The sequence below is a fragment of the Erinaceus europaeus genome, chromosome 2, assembly GCF_950295315.1.
Source record: "Erinaceus europaeus chromosome 2, mEriEur2.1, whole genome shotgun sequence".
NCBI classification, from domain to species: Eukaryota; Metazoa; Chordata; class Mammalia; order Eulipotyphla; family Erinaceidae; genus Erinaceus; species Erinaceus europaeus.
The window spans coordinates 8,584,421-8,604,226 of record NC_080163.1 but is presented as its reverse complement, the minus strand read 5'-3'; the positions used below and the strand labels follow the sequence as shown (position 1 = coordinate 8,604,226).

At 45.9% G+C, this 19,806-nt stretch overlaps 1 pseudogene; it reads left to right on the top strand.

Moving 5' to 3' along the window:
- Nucleotides 1-432: 432 nt before the first annotated feature.
- LOC103127047 (vomeronasal type-1 receptor 4-like) lies at nt 433-1,374 on the top strand (annotated as a pseudogene).
- Nucleotides 1,375-19,806: the final 18,432 nt, after the last annotated feature.

The following is a 19,806-nucleotide window of genomic DNA, read 5'->3' as shown; positions in this document are numbered from 1 at the left end:
TAAAAGCCAAGAAGTTAGAGGGGAAGAAAACCAAGAGTTAGTACCGAAAGAGGAAAAGGGATTCTTAATATCACGGCCAAGTTTATGCAAGGTATCAACATTTTGTTTGACCAGTCCAGATTCATTTATGAAAAAACAGCATTCTTCTTGTGGGTATTATCTGGAAAGATGGTGTCTCAGTTGGAAAAAGGACTAGAAAGCTGGATCAGGGAAGAGAGTACCCATTCTGCCCTTTTATGCTGTAGCTTTCCCAGAGTTATTCGAACCTTGCAATACTTCTCCTCAGAGAATATGATGCTGTCTCTGTTTCCAGGTGGAGTCAATGGTGAGTGGAGGACACAGGACTGGGTGACAGCATCCATTCAGCCCACACCACCTGCCCCAGATAGGAAGAAGTTCACGACAGAAGCATCATCCCTGGGGGCACAGGGGATGATTGGCAGGGATGTGGCACTAGCAGTGATGTTCCTCATTCAAGCTGCAGTAGGAGCCCTGGGGAACCTCTCTCTCCTCTGTCAGTATGTCTCTCTTCACCTCACTGAGCACAGAGGAAGGCCCACTAACTTGATCCTGAAACACCTACTCTTTGCCAACTGTTTGACCCTCCTCAGCAAAGGTGTGCCCCACACTATGTCAGCCTTGGGGTGGAGGCATTTTTCCAGCGATATTTAATGCAAACTTGTTTTGTATCTACACAGAGTGGGAAGGGGGGTGTCCCTCTGCACCACCTGCCTTCTAAGTGTCTCCCAGGCCATCACCATCAGCCCCTGGATCTCCAGGTGGGCAGGGCTTAAGGACAAAGCCCCCAGGTACATGAGCATCTGCATTTCCCTGTGCTGGGTCCTTGAAATGCTGATAAATGTCATGTTTCCCATATATCTGAGTGCCTCATTGAACAATATAAACACCACATATATGAAAGACTTTATATTCTATTCTTCTCTTCATCATGACCAAACTATAAACTCAGTGTTTACAGCCCTGCTGTCCTTCACAGATACTCTGTGTCTTTTCCTCATGCTCTGGGCCATTGTCTCCATGCTTCTCATCCTGCACAGGCACCAGCAGAGGGTCCAGCACCTTCACAGGAACAAGGTCTCCTCCAGACACTCCCCTGAGTCCAGGGCGACCAGGACCATCCTCCTCCTGGTGAGCACCTTTGTCTTCTTCTACCTCCTCTCCTCCATCTGCCAGGCTCTTCTGGGTCTTCGTAACCAGCCCTCCGCATTGCTGGTGAACTTCACCGCCATAATGGCTTTGTGCTTCCCAGCTGTCAGCCCCTTTCTGCTCATGAGCAGGGACTCCAGCATGGTCAGGCTCTGCTTTGCCTACATGATGAATATAAAGCCCCCTAATCTTATGAGTAAAATATAAATTGTAGTTGTTTACACAATGGAGAGTTACTGATTTCCTTCTCTGTAGGAAATGGGAGCCTGAGGGCTTCTAAACTATAAGTAGGATTCTTAGCTTAATCACTGACTCCTGACCAAGAGATAAGGCAGGGTGTGGCAGAGATAGTCCAGTGGTTATGCAAAGAGACTTTCACAGCCCCACAGCTATGTTACCGAGGTATAGGTCTTCTCCTGAGTTTCCTGGTTAGATCTCTGTCCCCTGCTGTCCCTGCCAGCTGCTCCTCCAGATTCTGAGGGCAGTAGCAATGGAGACTCACAGTTGCACATGGTGACTCTCTGGGGAGTCCTCTCCTCCCTTCAGCTGTCCCCTTGTTGGTGGAACAGACTGGAGATGGTGTCTCAACTGATAAACCGCCATACTGTTACCAGCCACTTAGTCTCTCCCTATTCTCCTCTGTCAGCAGCCACAGATGTTTGCACTCACCAGTGATTTGGTGATTTCCTGTAGTTATTCTAGTCCTGTCTTGTTTTGGTCCCAGGTGGTCTCCTTTGGTATTCCTAGTTGATCCGGGAGAGGAGAGGAGAGAAACAGATCTGCTGCTGCTCGTTTTTTGTTTTGTTTTTTTCTTTGAGTTACTCATTTCCTCATGTCTCTCATTAGTGTTGTAAATGAAATGACCAGTCACAGGAAGTGGACAGCTGGACACATTAGCGTGTAGTCAAAAGCCCACACATAATGCATATTTATAATATGGTTTTGTCAATGTTTCCTTTTTATAAATAAAAAAATTAAAGGAAAAACTTTATTTATTATTGGATAGAGACAGCCAAAATATGATAGAGTAGAGAGTGATAGAGAGTGAGACAGAGAGGCAGAGAGACACCTGCAGTCATGCTTCACCACTTGTGAAGTTTTCCCACTGCAGACGGGGACCAGGGCCTTGAACCTGGGTCCTTATACCCTGGAACATGTGTGCTTAACCAGGTGTACCACCACCTGGCCCCTCAAAGATAAGTGTTTTTTTTTTTCACTTTTTTAATTGGTGAATTAATGTTTTACATTCAACAGTAAGTACAATAGTTTGTACATGCATAACATTCCCCAGTTTCCCATATAACAATACAACCCCCACTAGGTCCTCTGAATCCTTCCTGGACCTGTTTTCTCCCCACCCACCCACCCCAGAGTCTTTTACTTTGGAGTGATGATAATTCTTAATATTTCATAAAACCGCACTTATGACTATACATAAAACAGACCTACAAGCTTTTTCCAAAATGGAAACCCAAAATCTTTATCTGAAATATTATTTCCTTTAGGTTCATGATTAGTCAATGATTTGTTCTGCTTTGTATCTTAACTCTTTTTTAATCAACCAGCTTCCAGATGTTACCATGATACCAAATGGACTTCCCCTGGCAGACAACCCCAAAAATGTGTCCTAGAGCCTTGCCTCCTCAAGAGCTCTGCCCCACTAAGGAAAAAGAGGACGCTGGGTCCATACTCCCAGAGGGGTAAATAATAGGGAAGCTATTGGGGAGGGGATGGGATTTATGGAGCTCTGGGGGTGGGCAATGTGTGGTAATGTACCCCTCTTATCCTATGGTCTTGTTTTACATTTTATTTATTATCTATTTTGTTTTATTTATAAAAAAGTAAACACTGGGGCTGAGTGGTGGTGCACCTGGTTGAGTGCACACAGACCCGGGCTTGAGTCCCCGGTCCCACCAGCGGAGCGAAAGCTTCATGAATGGTGAAGCAGGTCTGCAGGTGTCTCTCTGTCTCTCTACCTCTATATCACCCCTTCCCTATTGAATTCTGGCTGTCTCTATCCAATAAATAAAGATAATAAAAATTATAAAAATTAAAAAAGAACAAATAAAATACATTTTTTTGAAAAAAGGAAACCCTGACAAAACCATAGGATAAGAGGAGTACAACTCCACATAATTCCCATCACCATATCTCTTTATCATATCCCCTACCCTGATAGCTTCCCTTTTCTATAACCATCTGGGAGTATGGATCCTAGGTCATTGTGGGATGCAGAAGATGGAAGGTCTGGTTTCTGTAATTGCTTCTCTGCTGAACATGGGCATTGACAGGTCAATCCTTACTCCCAGATTCTCTCTCTCTTTCCCTAGTGGGACAGAGCTCTGGGGACACACTGATGGGGTTGTCTACTAGGGATGTCTGGCTGGCATCTTACTAACATCTAGAACCTGGTGGCTGAAAGGAGATAATATATAAAAATGCACATAGAAAATAAATAAATAAATGAATAAATAAATAAGTAAATAACAATAAAATGCCAGAGTGGGTCTGGGGAGACAGTATAATCACTATGCAAAAACTTTTCTGCTTGAAGCTCTGAGATCCCACCAGCATAAGAGAGAGCTGACCAGTAAGTAATCATTCTGATTAATTTTCAGAATGTTCTAATTTTGAGAGTTTCAATTATTTATAACTTTAATGACCTTTGTTCATAGAATATGAGTATCAAATGGTGGTAGAGACAGCTTAATGCTTATGCCAACAGATTTTTATGCCTGAGGTTCCAAGGTCTCTAATTTCGCTTCACTGTCATAAAGCAGATCTGAACAATGTCCTGGTTTTTTTTTTTTTTTTGTATCCTAACTCAAAGGAAAATAATAACAAAACAAAACAAATGTAGTGGACACCAGAATAGTTTTGCAATCTTTTAGCCCCTGGCTCAGAAGCCAACACCAGCAGGAGTTAGAGCTGGACCCTGATATGATAAAAATACAAAGAAAAGTAAAATAAAACATTAAAAAGGCAAGAAAAGGAAAGATGAATCTCACTGACCAGAAGATTATGCAGTGCAGGATATGGTGGATTCTCAAGCCTGAGGTCCTGAGTTCAATCCATGTTCTTCTGTGCCAGGCTCATGTTCTGACTACTCCTTTTCTCCCTCTTTCTCATAAATATATACAAATGAGTATATTTTAAATTAATCTTCAAATAGAGAAAATAATAAATGTAATAGCAGGACCATGCACTATGTCCAGCAGGTGCATTAGCCAAGCAAGACTTAGTAGCAGCCGCACTCAGCCTGGCCCCACTGCACTGGAGGAATTTTGGCTGCTTCAGTTACTTTCCCTTCTTTCTTTTTTAATTTTTTTAAAAAAATCTTTATTTTTTTTACTGGATAGAGACAGACAGAAAGGGAAAAGGGTGTTAGAGAGGGAGAGAAACAGAGGGACGCCCACAACTTTGCTTCACTCGGAAATCTTTCCATGAGGAGGAAACCGGAGGCTCAAACCAGGGTCCTTGCACTTTGTAACGTGTGTGCTCAATAACAACAACAATAATAACTACAGAAACAAAGAAAAACAACAAGGGAAACAAAAAGGAAAGTAAATACAAAAATAAAAGTATCAGTATGTTCCTAGTTTCTTCCTTTCTAGGTATTTATTGTGAGTTACTAACAGTTTATAAAATAACAGTGCTGTCGGTCCCACTGCCAAACTTCATTTCCCCTGGCTACACAGATAACCATCACGTTGTCACAGAGACCCAAAGAATTTGACTGCTTCCTTTTTTCTTTCCAAGGCTGTTTCTGCAAATTGTGTTACACATGTGATGAAGCACCTGGCAGTTAGTTATCTGTCACCCCTCTCCTTGCTGCACTGGTTTCACTTGGGGTCCATCCATCCGTCCTGAAGGACACAGCATCTGTCCTCACTGCAGAGTCTATTCCTCTGCCTGTGTGTCCCATGGCTCCTGTTTGCAGACATCTGCTGGGGGGGCAGCAGTGGGTGGGTGCCTGGGCTAGGATTTCAGTCAGGAAAGGCAAACAAACATGTCCTAGGACCGAATCCAGGAAGGCAGGTCTAGAGAGAAACTCCTTTTACTTTCCCAGCCCTCCCAGCTCATCTGTGAGTGTCTGGTCCTTGCTGCACAGGGCCTGAGTTCTATGTGCAGTCCTGGCCCAGGCTCAGCAAAGGAGGCAGCTTCAGCCACCTCCAGTCCCTGTTCTGGCTCCATTTGCCTGTCTAGCTTTGCAGGTGGGAGACAGACAACCAGGGACTCATGGCTGAGCTGGGAAGCAGTATTTCCTTTATTAATCAGATACATCACCTTTATGCATCTCTTCACCAGAAGTGACAAGGGAAAGGAAATGATTAGGATAGGGGGCAGAGCAAAAAAATAGCTCAAACAGAACATAGAAAGCTTCCATCTAACCAGTGGGGATTAAACCAATACCCTGCAGGCAGGGTGGGACCCAGGTAAGACAGTGATTATGTAAATAGACCATATCATAAGTAATACAAGGGGACCTAATGTGATGATCAAAACAGAAGGTCTTATAAGCAGAATTTAGAAGCATACCACCAAGCCACACGCAGTGGGTTACAGCTCTAGGTGTCTTGCTGTGTTTCCAGGTGACAGGCCAGCAGGGGCTCACACAGTCACCAGAGCTGCTGCTGGAACTTGCTGACATTTAATCACATTTTCCCAATCGGGGACAGGGACCTGGGAGGCTGAGGAGCTGTCCTGGGTGTGTGGGACAGGCGGACAGATGCCCTGAGAGCAGGGGTGCAGAGGTTCTGCCCCCCACCCCAGGTTCCTGGTGCCCTTAATCCTTGGGCTGCAGGGAGTACTGTGGTGCGGGCTAGCCTGAGGGTGTTTCTTCCTGGGCATGTGCTCTCTGGGTTGGAGAGAACTCAACCTGAGCCAACCTAGGCTGCTGTACCAGAGAGGGAACACAATACAATGCTGCCTTCATTGATCTGTGTTTATGTCTTCTGGAGCAGGAGTGGCAGACCAGAAGAGAAAGTGGGTAGGAGAGTAGGTGGGGAGAAGGAAAGAGAGAGAAAGTACCAAGCTTCCATGTAACCAGTGGTGATTAAACCAATGCACTGAAGGCAGGGTGGGTCTCAGGCAAAACAGTGATTATCTGTATCGATCACAGCAATGCAGAGGATCATGGGGGAGCTGGCGTAATGTCCAACACTGGAGGCGATGACTCTGTTCCTGCTGGGCCTCCAGGCTGCATACAGTACCCAGGTGGGCCTGCATCTCCTTCAGTACATTTTGGCCTCCCTCCAAAAAATGAGTGCTGAGCAGGTTACAGAGCTGAGGGGGAAGAGGGAAAATCTGCTTTAGAGGCTGAGGCCAAGCAGAGGAGACTCCACTGAACTATTCAACCAACAGCCCTACCCTGGCCACGGCCTCCACTGAAGATGTTCCTGTGCTGTGTGGATGGAGCTGTGAGCACCAGGAAAGAGGTTTCAACTGAGTGTGTGTGTGTGTGTGTGTGTGTGTGTGTGTGTGTGTGTGTGTGTGTTTAGCCTGGCACAGTAATGTGCCCTGGTCCCAGAGAGATTCCCTCCTCAGGGGCTGGCTCCCCCCCCCCACCTGCACACCTCCTCTTGCCCCAGTGCCCCTCCCTCTCTTCTCTGATATCCTGAAGTCCCAGCCTGAGGGGGCAAAGATTGGCTTTGAGATGTGTGGCTGCTATTGGTTCTTGAATGTGGGCACCTGGAAACAGTCATTCTGGGCTATGGAGACAGCACAATAATGATGGAAAATAGCCAGGGTTTCAGGTTCAAACCCGGTACCACTAGAATCCAAAGCTGAGCTGTGCTCATAACACATGGGAAAACATTCCTGTGGTCAGCTCATGACCTTCACATTGAAGATGAAGGTGACAGGGGCAGGGAGCAGGCCCAGGAGTCCATCCTGAGAGCTGAAGGACACTCCCTCTGTCCCCTGCTCACCTGGGTTAGCCCTGAGTGGAGACTTTTCAACCTGAGGCCTCAGCTAACACCCCACACAACTGGGCTGTAAAGCTGCCCTCCCCAGGCCTTTACCACATTTGCAGGGAGCTCCAGGAAAGAACCAGAAGGAAACTGTCCCCACCTGACATTCAAGTCTGAAGAGGTTGAGGACATCTTCCCTGGCCGGGACACCGGTGCCTCCTCTCTTCTCTTCAGAGGGGGCCTGTTTCCATGTGCACATTTCCTGTCTCTCCACCATCCTCACTAGTGACTTGAGGCCCCAGAGAAGAAGGGAGAGACCAGCAGGGAGAGAAATCTGCTGCTCTTCAGGTCAGAGTCCCCGGGGAGCCTAGAGTTAGCACCTCATCTGTCTGTCTGTCCCCACAGTGACTGTCTTCTGTCCACAGCCTGTTAATCCAAGGCCCAGGCAGGGTACATGAGGTCCTGGGGGGAATCCATCTGAGAGCATGGGGTGATTGAAACACTTACCTCACAGTACCCACAGTTGTAAGCTTTACTGTAGAGGTTCTTGATGGACAATTCCAGCCTCTTCTCCAGCTCTAATGCAAATTCCACTGCCCCCAGTGGTGCCTCCCAACTAGGTAGCTCAATAGGCTGCAGAAAACAAAGAGACAGGTTAGAAGTGGCTCCTGTGACCTGGAGGCCTACCTCCATGCCTGCTGCCCAATGAGTGAGTCTTGTGAGTCACATTTAACTTTTACTTTCTATTTTTTTTATTTCCACCAGAGTTATTCCAGTGGGTCGATGCATGCACAGTGAATCCCCCTCTTCTGGAGTCATGTTTTTCATTTTATTTTGATAGTATAGAGAGAAATTGTGAGGGGTAGGAGAGGCGGGGGAGACCTGTAGCACTGCTTCCTCACTCAGGATGCTTATCTGCTAACCCCTACAGATACGGACTGGGGTATTGGATCTGTATCTGTGGGTGCCAACATGTTCAATTAACAAGGAGAATCATGGCCCATCTAGAAAATCTCTCTAAGGCCAGGTTGTGGCACACCTGGTCGAGTTCATATGTCAACAGTGTACAAGGATCCAAATGTGTGTGCCCCTTGTCCCCACCTGAAAGGGGAAAGCTTTACAAGTGGTGAAGCAGGGCCACAGGTGTCTCTTTATCTCCTTTTCTATCACCACCTTTCTCTCAATTTCTGGCTGCTCCTATTTGATAAATATAATTAAACATTTTTTTAAGATTTTTATTTATTGGAAATATAGAAGGAGAGAGAGAGCAAAAAAACCAGACATAACTCTGGTACATGTGTTGTCACAGACTGAACTCAGGACTTCATGGCTGAGATTCCAATGCTTTATCCTCTGACAATCTCTCTGTGTGTCTCTGCCTCTTTTAAATATTAATCAGACAGGGTGGGGTAGATGGCATAGTGGTTATGCAAACAAATTCTCATGCCTGAGGCTCCAACGTTTAGTTCTCCACACCACCATACGTCAGAGCTGACCTGCTCACTGCTTAAAAAATAATAAAATGTGGGAGCTTGGTGGTGGTGCACTTAGTTAAATGCAAATGCTTCAGTGCACAAGGACCAATGTTCTAGTCCCCCTGGTCCCCAATGGCAAGGGGAAAGCTTTGCGAGTGGTTAAGCAGGGGTGCAGATGTCTGTCTCTGTCTCCATATCACTCTCACCATTCCTGATTTCTGTCACTGTCCAATCAATAAAGACAAAAATATACATGTACTATAAAATAAAACTATTCGGGAGTCGGGCAGTAGTGTAGCAGGTTATGCACACGTGGCAGAAAGCACAAGGGCCTGAAGCAAGGATCCCAGTTCCAGCCCCTGGCTCCCCACCTGCAGGAGAGTCGGTTCACAAACAATGAAGCAGGTCTGCAGGTGTCTGTCTTTCTCTCCCTCTCTCTGTCTTCCCCTCCTCTCTCCACTTCTCACTGTCCTATCCAATAACGACAACAATATTAACTACAACAATAAAACAAGGGCAACAAAAGGGAATAAATAAATAAATAAATGAAATGATGCATCAGTGACAGACCTAGGTTGAGTGGGGAAAGCCACCCTGTCCGCCTGAACTCCCCCCTCCAGAGGGCTCAGGAGCCCTGCTTGCTGCTGTCTTGGAGCCCAGGCAGTGCTGGGACTTCCTCTCCAGACCAACCTTGTTACTCACAGGCTCGGTGCAGGTCAAGAAGCAGCAGTGGTATTTCTTCCTATTCAGCTCTACCAGGCGGCAGTAGCCCTCCAGCTTCTCCTCCGACAACTCACAGAAGAAAGCACCTGACTTCTCCAGGGCATCAGCATCCTCCAGCATCTGCAGACCCTATGGGATCAGTTGGGAGGGTGGGGATGGTACATGGGGGAGAGACCCCCTCAGACTGGGCCAAATGGGGAGGAGTCAGGGGCGTCCTGGGGTCCCTTACCACAGAGGAGTAGGTGAGGAAGGCCTGGTACTGCAGGTTCATGACCCTCCAGAGGCCCTCAAGCAAGTCACCTATTTTTGAGCACATGGCTGTTGGTCACAGGTTCCCAGCAGAGCAGCTGTGAAGTTGGCTTCCAAACACTGCTCTGGAAGAGCTCCAGGAAGTGCCTCCAGGGCACTGACGCAGGAGGTGTGGAGTCCTGTTGCTTTGAATACCTGGAGTCTCTACAGACCCAGGTGACTACTGGGGCCGGGCCTCAAGAAGGGACAAGGGAGCCTGCAGCCAATCCAGGGGGAGGGGGCGTGGCTGCAGGGAGGGGAAGGTGGGAGTGGGCACTTTCCCAGGGTGCCAGGGCCTGTGGTTGTGCCATCAGTGTGAAGGGGCCACACTGCCCCCCTTTTCCAAGCCATCTGACCTGAATCCTTTGCCTGTCACTGTGCCAACACCACCCTGATTTTAAAAAAAATATTTAAAAAGGGACATATTAACAAAACTGTAAGATAAAAGGGGTACAACTCTACACAATTCCCATCACCAGAACTCCATATCCCATCCCCTCCCCTGATTGCTTTCCTATTTTTTTATAAAGTTTTTTTTTTGCATAACCACAGTGCTGTCTCTCCAGCCCTTAAATAGCATCTTTCTTTCTTTCTTTCTTTTTTCCATTTATTTATTTCCTTTTGTTGCCCTTGTTGTTTCATTGTTGTAGTTATTGTTCTTGTTATTGATGTTGTCATTGTTGGATTTATTTACTTAAGTTAAATTCTTTTTTTTCTCTCTTTTTTGCCTCCAGGGTTAATTCTGGGTCTGTGTGCCTGCACTACAAATCCACTTCTACTGAAGGCCATCTCTTCCCAGTTTTTGCCCTTGTTGCTGTTATTGTTGTCATTATCATTGATGTTGTTTCTGGATAAGAAAGAGAGAAATGGAGAGAGGAGAGGAACACAGAGAGGGGGAGAGAAAGATAGACACCTGAAGACCTGCTTCACCACTTGTGAAGGGACTCCCCTGCAGGTGGGGAGCTGGGGACTCGAACTGGGATCCTTACTCTGTTCCTTGCATGGTGTCATGTGCGCTTAACCCTCTGAGATACAGCCTAACCTCCAAAATTCATTTTTTAAGAAAAGAATGAAACCCATGTTATAATAAGACATTGCAAGTGAGAGCAAGGGTAAACAGCATAATGCTTATGTAAAGAGACTGTCATGCCTGGGGCTCCAAAGTTCCAGGTTCAATTCCCTGCAGTGGTAGATGAAATGAAAAATCTGTAGGCTCTTGTTCCATGCCCATTTCTCCATTTCAGCATCTGAGTTGCAGGCTCTGATGGCAGCCAACCTGCTTTCACCTTTACTGTCAGCACCTTGATGGACATGGTTTCTAACCAATCAGATTGTGCCACACCCAGTTTGAAACTGATAAAAGCTGGGTGCTGGGGGCCAAGTGTGTGCAGATCCAAGTGTGGTTGGAATCTGCCTGTTAACCTAAAGTAAGTGTAACGCCCTGCCTTCTATGTGTCCTCAGGTCTCATTCTGTGGTTACCTTTGAGCTATACTATGCAATTTTTATATTAATTTTATTTATTTCATTTTGTTGTCATTATTCTATTATTGCAGTTATTATTGTTGTCATTGTCGTTGGGTAGGACAGAGAGAAATGGAGAGGGGGAATATAGGGGAAGAGAAAGATAGACATTTGCAGACCTACTTCACCATCTGTGAAGCGATTTCCCTGCAATTTGGTAGCCGGGGGCTGGAAGCAGGATCCTAATGCCAGTCCTTGTGCTTTGCTCCACCTATGCTTAACCTGCTGCACACCCACTGAACTCCCAGATTTCCTGTTCTTTAACCCTCTGGGAATATGGACCCAGGGTCATTGTGGATGCAGAAGGTGGAAGGTCTGACTTCTGTAATTGCTTCCATGCTGAACATGGGCATTAACCAGTCCATCCATACTCCCAGCCTGCCTCTCTCTTTCCCGTGTAGGTTGGGGATCTGGTGAAGCGGAGTTCCAGGTCACATTGGTGGGGTTGTCTGTCCAGGGAAGTCTCTTTGGCATTATGTTAGCATCTGGAACCTGGTGGCTGAAAAGAGAGTTAACATATGAAGCCAAAGAAATTGTTGAGCAATCATGGACCTAAAGGCTGGAGTAGTACAGATGAAGAGTTGGGGGGGTTCTCACTGTAGACTATTGTGTACTTTTCCTTTCAGGTATATATTTTGCTCTAGTTTATACATACTTGTGAACATATGCTCTATGTCACAGGACCAGGTCTATATCTAGCATTTGGGACTTTGTTAGGAATTGAACCACCTGGAATGGAATTAGATAATCCTATAAAAAGAAAGGTCTCACCCAAGTAATGAAGCTGAAGGGTTTTCCTTCCACACCTATAGTCCCTGAACACAGTCTGAAGTGAATCATGCTGAGGTGGCACTCGTTGGGTTGATTAATTTGGGGTCAGTGGATACAATATTACTTATTATGAATTGAGAGAAGCATGCAGGAAAGTGTGCCCCACCCTAAGACTCCAGGACAGGGGGAAATAGAGGCTCTGTAGTGGAAATGTGAGGTTCCTGCTGTCTTCAGCCTGCTTTTTTGTTTGTTTGCTTGTTTTATTGAGGGATACAGACAGACAGCCTACTCTGTTGCTACTTCTAGTCCTGGCAGGCAGTTTGTTTTTCTTCCAGAGGTTATCACTGGGGCTAGGTGCAGGCACTATAAATTCACTGTTGGGGCCTGGTGGTGGTGCACCTGGTTAAGCACATACATAGTGTGTAAGGACATGGGATAAAGCCCCTGGTCTCCACCTGTAGGGGGAAAGCTTCATGAGAGGTAAAGCAGGGCTGCAGGTGACTCTATGTTTTGTTCCCTCTATCACCCTCTTCCCACTCGATTTCTGGTAGTCTCTATCTAATAAATAAAGAAAATTAAAAAATAAAAATCAATCAACCAGTTCATCCACTGCTTCTGGTTGCCATTTTATCCCTTTGTATTTGCTAGGACAGATAAGTTGAGAAGGGGCAGTAGAGAGGAAGAGAGTAAGATAGATAGATACTCTTGTTAAGTGTTCCCCTTGCAGGTGGGGAGCCAAGGGCTCAAATATGGATCCTTTTGTTTCCTTATGTGTGCAGTGCCACCAGCTGCTCTCCTGTTTTCTTTTTATTTGTTTGTTTGTCTTTCTCTTTAAAATATATGTATTATTTAATAGAATTGAGAGGGAAAGAGGACGGGGAGGGAGAGAAAGATACCTGCAACCCACTTCAATGTCCTGAATCTTTTGCTCTGCATGTGGACATTTGGGATTTGAACCCAGAGTTAGTTTTTTAAATACAGATTTTTCCTGTGAAATATTAATCATGGGGGCCAGGTGCTGGTTCATCTGGTTGAGTGCATACATTACAATATACAAGGACCCGGGTTCAAGCCTCCAGTCTCCACTTACAGGGGGAAAACATGGGAAGTAGTGAAGCAGGTCTGCAGGTGTCTCTCCTTGTCTATTTCCCCTTCTCTCTTGCTTTATGGTTGTCTCTACCCAAATAAATAAAGTTATGGGGAAGCCAGCGGTGGCACAGGGAGTTAAGGGCAAGTGGCGCAAAGCACAAAGACCGGCATAAGGTTCCCGGTTCAAGCCCCCAGCTCCCCACCTGCAGGAGAGCCACTTCACAGGCAATGAAACAGGTCTGTAGGTGTCTGTCTTTCTCTCCCCCTCTCTGTCTTCCCCTCCTCTCTCCATTTCTCTCTGTCCTATCTAACACTGACGACAGACAATAATAATAACTACAACAACAAAAGATTTAAAAAATCAGGTGTCCAGAAGGTGGTGCAGTGTATAAATCAAGTATGAGGTCTGGAGTTGGATTCCCCAACAGCACATGTACCAGAGTGATGTCTGGTTCTTTCTCTCTCTCCTCCCATCTTACTTATTAATTAAAAAAAAAAAAAAAAAACAGAAAAAAAATCAGACCTAAGGCCAGAAGGTCCCAAATTTAATCTCTGATATCACCTTAAAGCAGAGTTCTGCTCTATTTATCTCTCATGGGAATATAGCAGGGACTAGATAGCATAATGGTTATGCAAAGAGACTCATCTTGAGGCTGTCAAGTCCCAGGTTCAATATTGTAAATCAGAGCCGATTAGGGCTCTGTTAAAAAAAAAAAAAAAAGATAGAAGGAAATTTCGGGGTGTCTCTCTCCTTCTCCAGCAGGGTGGCCTCCAGGGGAAAGGTAACAGGCTGGTTCTTTCTCGCTCAAGACAGGGGTGACACGAAGTAAAAGACATCAGGGGACTCTTAGCGTGACTCTAGAATCTGAGTCCTTAGAGTCCCAGAATCCTAGAGTCTGTTTATTATGGAGGTAATTATTGTTGAAATATGACAGAAATTACAGGTTTATTAACAGTCAGCATGCCCCTAAGGTTGGGGGCTGGTATGACAGGAATTGATGAGATACAAGACAGTTATTCTCCATAACACAAGCAACTTAATTATCCAAAGGTATTTGAGAGAAGCATAGGGGTTAAACCAGTAGGGTGAGACAGAGAGAAGATGGATATCAAAGAGCCATATAGTTTGGAATTTCTCTTGTCTGGGGTCTGAGGTGTGTGATGAAGTGTGGATAAGGTGTGTTCTTCTGTGATCAGAAGGTGACTTTGAATAAGTGAATCTGCAGCCATGTGGCCTGTGGTTAATGGAGGGAAGTACTGGGGTATCTGTGGGCCTGAGAGTCAAGAAGGAAAGAACCAAGTCTGAGTTTCCCCCCTTATGCTCACCTCGGTTGAGAGAGACTTACCAAGAGGTTATCTTCTCAGACCTCCATCCAAAGATGGGGGTGGTTCTCCCTAAGCTCTATCAGGCTTACACATGTTCCCAACAAGGAAATGAACATAGAGGGAAAAAAGGAAGAAATAATGATTATTGAAAGGGGAAAAACAAGATGACAAAGGCATGGGAATTAGAATAATAGTTTCGCATAGAGTCTCCTGTCGGAGAGTCCAGATTCAAAGTTCTAGATGGAAAAGCCAACACCACCAGAAGCCAGATATTTCCCCTACTCTTGTAAAGAGAAATGCAATAAATATTTAAATGAAAAAAAAAAAACCCTCAGTCCCCAGCGACTGTGTATTTGACTCTTAAGCACTGAGGCCCTGAGGTTGAACCACAGTGTCATAAGTGCTAGATCATGTTCTGGTTCTTTTCTCCCTCTTCCTCATAAATATCTACATAAATACATGCATTTCACATGTCAACATGGGTGCATTAGCCAAGTGACGTAAGTAAAAGTTTGCTTAAACCTTCGCCCCTGGGGAAGCTTAACTGTGTGGCCTTGATCCCTCAATTGTCTCTCCCCTAAACTCTGACACACAGCAGTGCATTCCAATATGAAAATGAATTCATCTTGGGTGGGTAGATAGTATAATGGTTATGCAAAGATACTCTCATGCCTGAGGCTCCAAAGTCCCAGGTTTAATACCCCACACCACCATGAACCATAGGTAAGCAGTGCTCTGGCAAAAAATAATTTCTCATCTCTCATTAATTTCTTCTTATTTCTCTGATGGTCCTCTCATTGAAAAAATATATATGCACTCTTGTCAAGGCCCCAGGCCTCTACCTGGAAAGCTGCAAGAAATCTTGTCTGATTGCAAAATAGGTGACCTAACATTGGTCTAATGCAACAATCTAATCAAGAAATGTGGCTGTAGGGCCAGGTAAAGAATTCAACTGGTAAAAGAACCTGGCTAAGATGCCTGAGGCTTCTGGTCCCATCCCCAGCAACACATTTACCAGAGTGGTGCTCTGTCTTATCTGTGTTTCATGTAACACACAAAATAAATCCTCAGTATAGGTATAGTCACTTAATTTCTAGATATTTATTGAGTTCCATCGCACTCTCACAGCCAAACCTCTGTGTGGGAACTCATCGCACTGGTCCTTGACACTGAAATCTCCACCGGGCTAACTTAAACAAAGCTACTCAAAGAAGACCAATTATTCTGGGAGTCAGGCAGTAACGCAGCGGGTTAAGCACATGTTGCACATGAAGAGCAAGGACTATAAGATCCTGGTTCGAACCCCTGGCTCCCCACATGCAGGGGAGTCACTTCACGGGCGGTGAAGCAGGTCTGCAGGTTTCTATCTTTCTCTCCCCTCTTTGTCTTCCCCATCTCTCTCCATTTCTCTCTGTCCTATAAACATTGATGATATCAATAACAACAACAATAATAACTACAACAATAAAACAAGGGGAACAAAAGGGTAAATATTATTTACAAAAGAGCAAATCTCTTTTATTTTGAAAAGCATTTTATTTACTTTATTTTTGAGAGAGATGCAGAGAGAGAAAGAGAAAAAACAACACTTCTCAGCTCTGGTTTATGGTGTTATGGGAGTTTAACCTGGGACTCAGTAGCCTCATGCATGAGAGTCTCTTTTCATAACAGTTATGCTGTCTATCCCAAACCATGGACAAATATTGTAAGACTAAAGTTTATTCTAAGACTGGCCAGTGTGGCAACCAAGCTTCTGTCAGAGGGAGACAGGAGTGTAGAAGCATAAGGGCTACAACTGGAAAGGAGTTCAGGGTCATAGCAAAGATATAGATGACACGGGATAAATATCTCAAGACAAGTACAATATTTTACTGTTCTATTAACTAATCCCATATGGTGTCCGGGTAGGTGATCATCTGAATTTAAACAGGTCACACAGTTTCCTATTTCCTATCAGTTTTGGGTGACCATTGTGGCAGAGGGGGAGGGCTTGTCATCTTCCAACACCCGCTGACCTCTGGATAGGCATGGAGTTGTCAAACCCGTTCCTTGTGCACGGTAGTGTGTGTGCTTAACCAGGTGCACCACTACCTGGTCTCCCCACCCCCAGTGGTGACATCTTCTGAGCTCTCTTTGTGTTCTGTGCAGGAGAGAAAGCCACAAAAGTGGAAGGGAGCCCTGACTGTGATGGAATATGCATGAATCTGGAGAAGGAGCTGGACCTGGCTGTCAAGATACTCTACACAAGCTTCCAACACTGGGAAATCTGAGGCAATGACTTCCGTCACCTTGGTCTCCCCAGACCAGGATTTCCCTGGGCAGGAGATTACACCCTGTGCCTTGGATCCACAGGCTGTGGACAGAAGACCAACACTATGGGGACAGACAGACAGGTGATGGGCTGACTCAGGGCACTTGGGGACTCTGACCTGCAGAGCAGATTTCTCTCACTGCTGCTGGTCTCTCTGTTCTGCCTCTGGGGCCTCAGGTCTCTAGTGAGGAGGGTGGAGAGACAGGAAGTGTGCACATGGAGACAGGCCCCCTCTGCAGAGAGGAGAGGAGGCATCTGGCCCCTGCCAGTGAAGATGTCCTCCATGTCCTCAGTCCTGGAGGTGCCTCTGCAGACCTGAAGGCCAGGTGGGAGGTGTTTCCTTCTTGTTCTTGTCCTGGAGCTCCATGCAGAGGTGGTACAGGCCTGGAGAGGGCAGATTCACAGCTGAGCTATGTGGGGTCTGTTAGCTGAGGCCTCAGGTTGAAAAGTCTCCACTCAGGGCCATCCCAGGTGAGCAGGGGACAGAGGGAGTGTCTTAGGGGCTGCTCTCTGCCCCTGTCACCTTGGTCTTCAATGACAAGGTCATGTGCTCACCACGTAAAAGTGTTTATGACACAAGGATGAGACAGTGGAAATGAAAGCAGATATTCTTTTTCAACCACAGTGCTGACCAGCTTTGGTTTATGGCCCTGCTATGGATTGCACCTGGCACCCTGGGGCCTCAGACACTAAATCTATTTTGTGTCACCATTATGCTATCTCCTCAGCAGGATTTCAAAGTGTCAGCACATCTCAAAACCATCAGTTCTCCCCTCAGGCTGGAGCTCCCAGATGCGATAGGAGTGAGGAAGGGGAGCTGGTTAGAGACCTGCACTTGAAGGAGAGGGACCCAACCACTGCGTGGGGCAACTTTCTGGGACCAGGACACATTACTGTGCCAGACTTGCTCTGCAGGACTTCCTGCTGGGCACCAGAGGTCCCTGGAGGATGTGTCTGTCTTCACCTTTTCATCCTTTGGTTATACACACACACACACACACACACACACACACACACACACACAGACACACACACTCATGCACACTGAAAACCCCTTTCCTGGTGTCCACGGCTCCACCAACACAGCACAGGAAACCCCACGCTGGAGGCCAAGACCAGGCTAGGACTGCTGGGTGAAGAGTTCAATGGAGTCTCCTCTGCTTTCCCTCAGCCTTTCTCTTCCCCCTCAGCTCTGTGACCTGCTCAGGACTCACTTCCTATAGGGAGAGCAGAAGGTTCTGAAGCAAATATAGTCCCACCTGGGAACCTTGTGCCACCTGAGGCCCAGAAGGAGCAGAGTCAGCACCTCCAGTACTTTCTGCAGCCCAAGGATGAAGGGTAGCAGGAATCTGTTTCCAGATGAGTGGCTGAGCAAGTTGTGGTCTATATACACAATGGAATACTACTCAGCTGTAAAAAATGGTGACTTCACCGTTTTCAGCTGATCTTGGATGGACCTTGAAAAAATCATGTTGAGTGAAATAAGTCAGAAACTGAAGGATGAATATGGGATGATCTCAATCTCAGGCCGAAGTTGAAAAACAAGATTAGAAAAGAAAACACAAGTAGAACCTGAAATGGAATTGGAGTATTACACCAAAGTAAAAGACTCTGGGGTGGGTGGGTGGGGAGAATACAGGTCCATGAAAGATGATGAATGACATAGTGGGGGTTGTATTGTTAAATGGGAATCTGGGGAATGTTATGCATGTACAAACTATTGTATTTACTGTTGAATGTAAAACATTAATTCCCCAATAAAGAAATAAATTATTAAAAAAAGAAACATGGTCAGATCCCTGAGATTACTGTGTTAAAAAAAAAAAGGAATCTGTTTCCAGTAATGAGCCACTCTGCCTTCCTATTTTCAAGACATCTGTCCAGCTCAACTGGCAGCCCCGGGACGACTCTGCAGAGGACTAGAGCTGTGACCCTCTGCATGTGGTGTAGGATGCCCCCCTTCCCGGGTCAGCGATGCACACAGGACTCGGCTTCTGCACATGCCTGTCCCTGCTCGGGTGTAAGATGCTGGGATAGCTTCTCAGGCAGGAGACAGGAGACCAGGGACTCTTGGCTGAGCTGGGAATGCAGTTCAATCTTTATTGATGACCAGGAATGCAGTGCAATCAATTTAATCTCTGTTCATTAGAAAATTTTGTCCTTTATATCACATGAGTGTGCCCCGGACAACCACAGTGGATGAGCAGCAGGAGGGTCAGGGGTCTTCAAGGCAACCTCCCCGGTGGGTCAGGAGTCAGCACAAGGGAGAACAGATAGACACCACACTCTATTGGAGGGTGAATCTGGACTCATTTTAATAGTGAAACTGCTTTAGCTTTTATACTTTTTTCAGGTTACATTCAGGCTGCCTAAACAACCAGCTTAGTCTTTTGGCTTTGGCAGGCTACATGTTACTCCCCTATAACTGTAAAGAATGGTACAATGCTTAGTGTCGCCCTGTTCTCAGGGGAGGTCATACCCAGAATTGTTTTAGACTTTTGCGGAGGGCTATTTCTATAATTAATCTTCTATGGGTGGCATACAGATCTTTGCCTAGTCGTGGACCACTGCTCATCTAGGTCTGGTACAGTTTAACTATTAATCTTTCTTTGTTTCAATATGTCAACTTGTACCAGAGAGGCCTCAATCTCTGCATTCTTTCTTTGAGGGGCAGGTCATAACATGACTTGTTTTGTCTATGTTAACCCACCTTCCCCACTTTCATAATGTAACTTTCAAATATGCCCCTGTGTAAGGGAGAGGGGGTGCTTCTGACTCTCCATTCCCACCAGGCACTGCCAAAGCATTATTAATCAATTGTGACAGTATAATTATTTGTAGCAATAATGGGGGAGAATGCATCGACCCATTCTCATCCTCCTGCCCAGCTTCCTTGAAGTCTGAATGCAAGTCCAGAGGAGATGACCCTGTCAGGATCCCTGGCGATTGTGACAGGGCGGCGCATGAGTGGAAGTGTCAGGTCGGAAGAGGAAACACATAGGATAGTGGCTGGGGAGAAGGAAACAGCATGCGAACCAGTGGAGATTTAGTGATGGAAAACAGGATGTGACTTGGAAAGGGGGCAGAGTGAAAAAAGAGCCCGAACCAGTGGGGATTAAACCAATGTGGGTCTCAAACAAAACAATGATTATGTAAATAGACACAGCCTTAAGTAATGCAAGCAAACCTAACGTGATGATCAAAACAGAAGGGTGTGGCAGA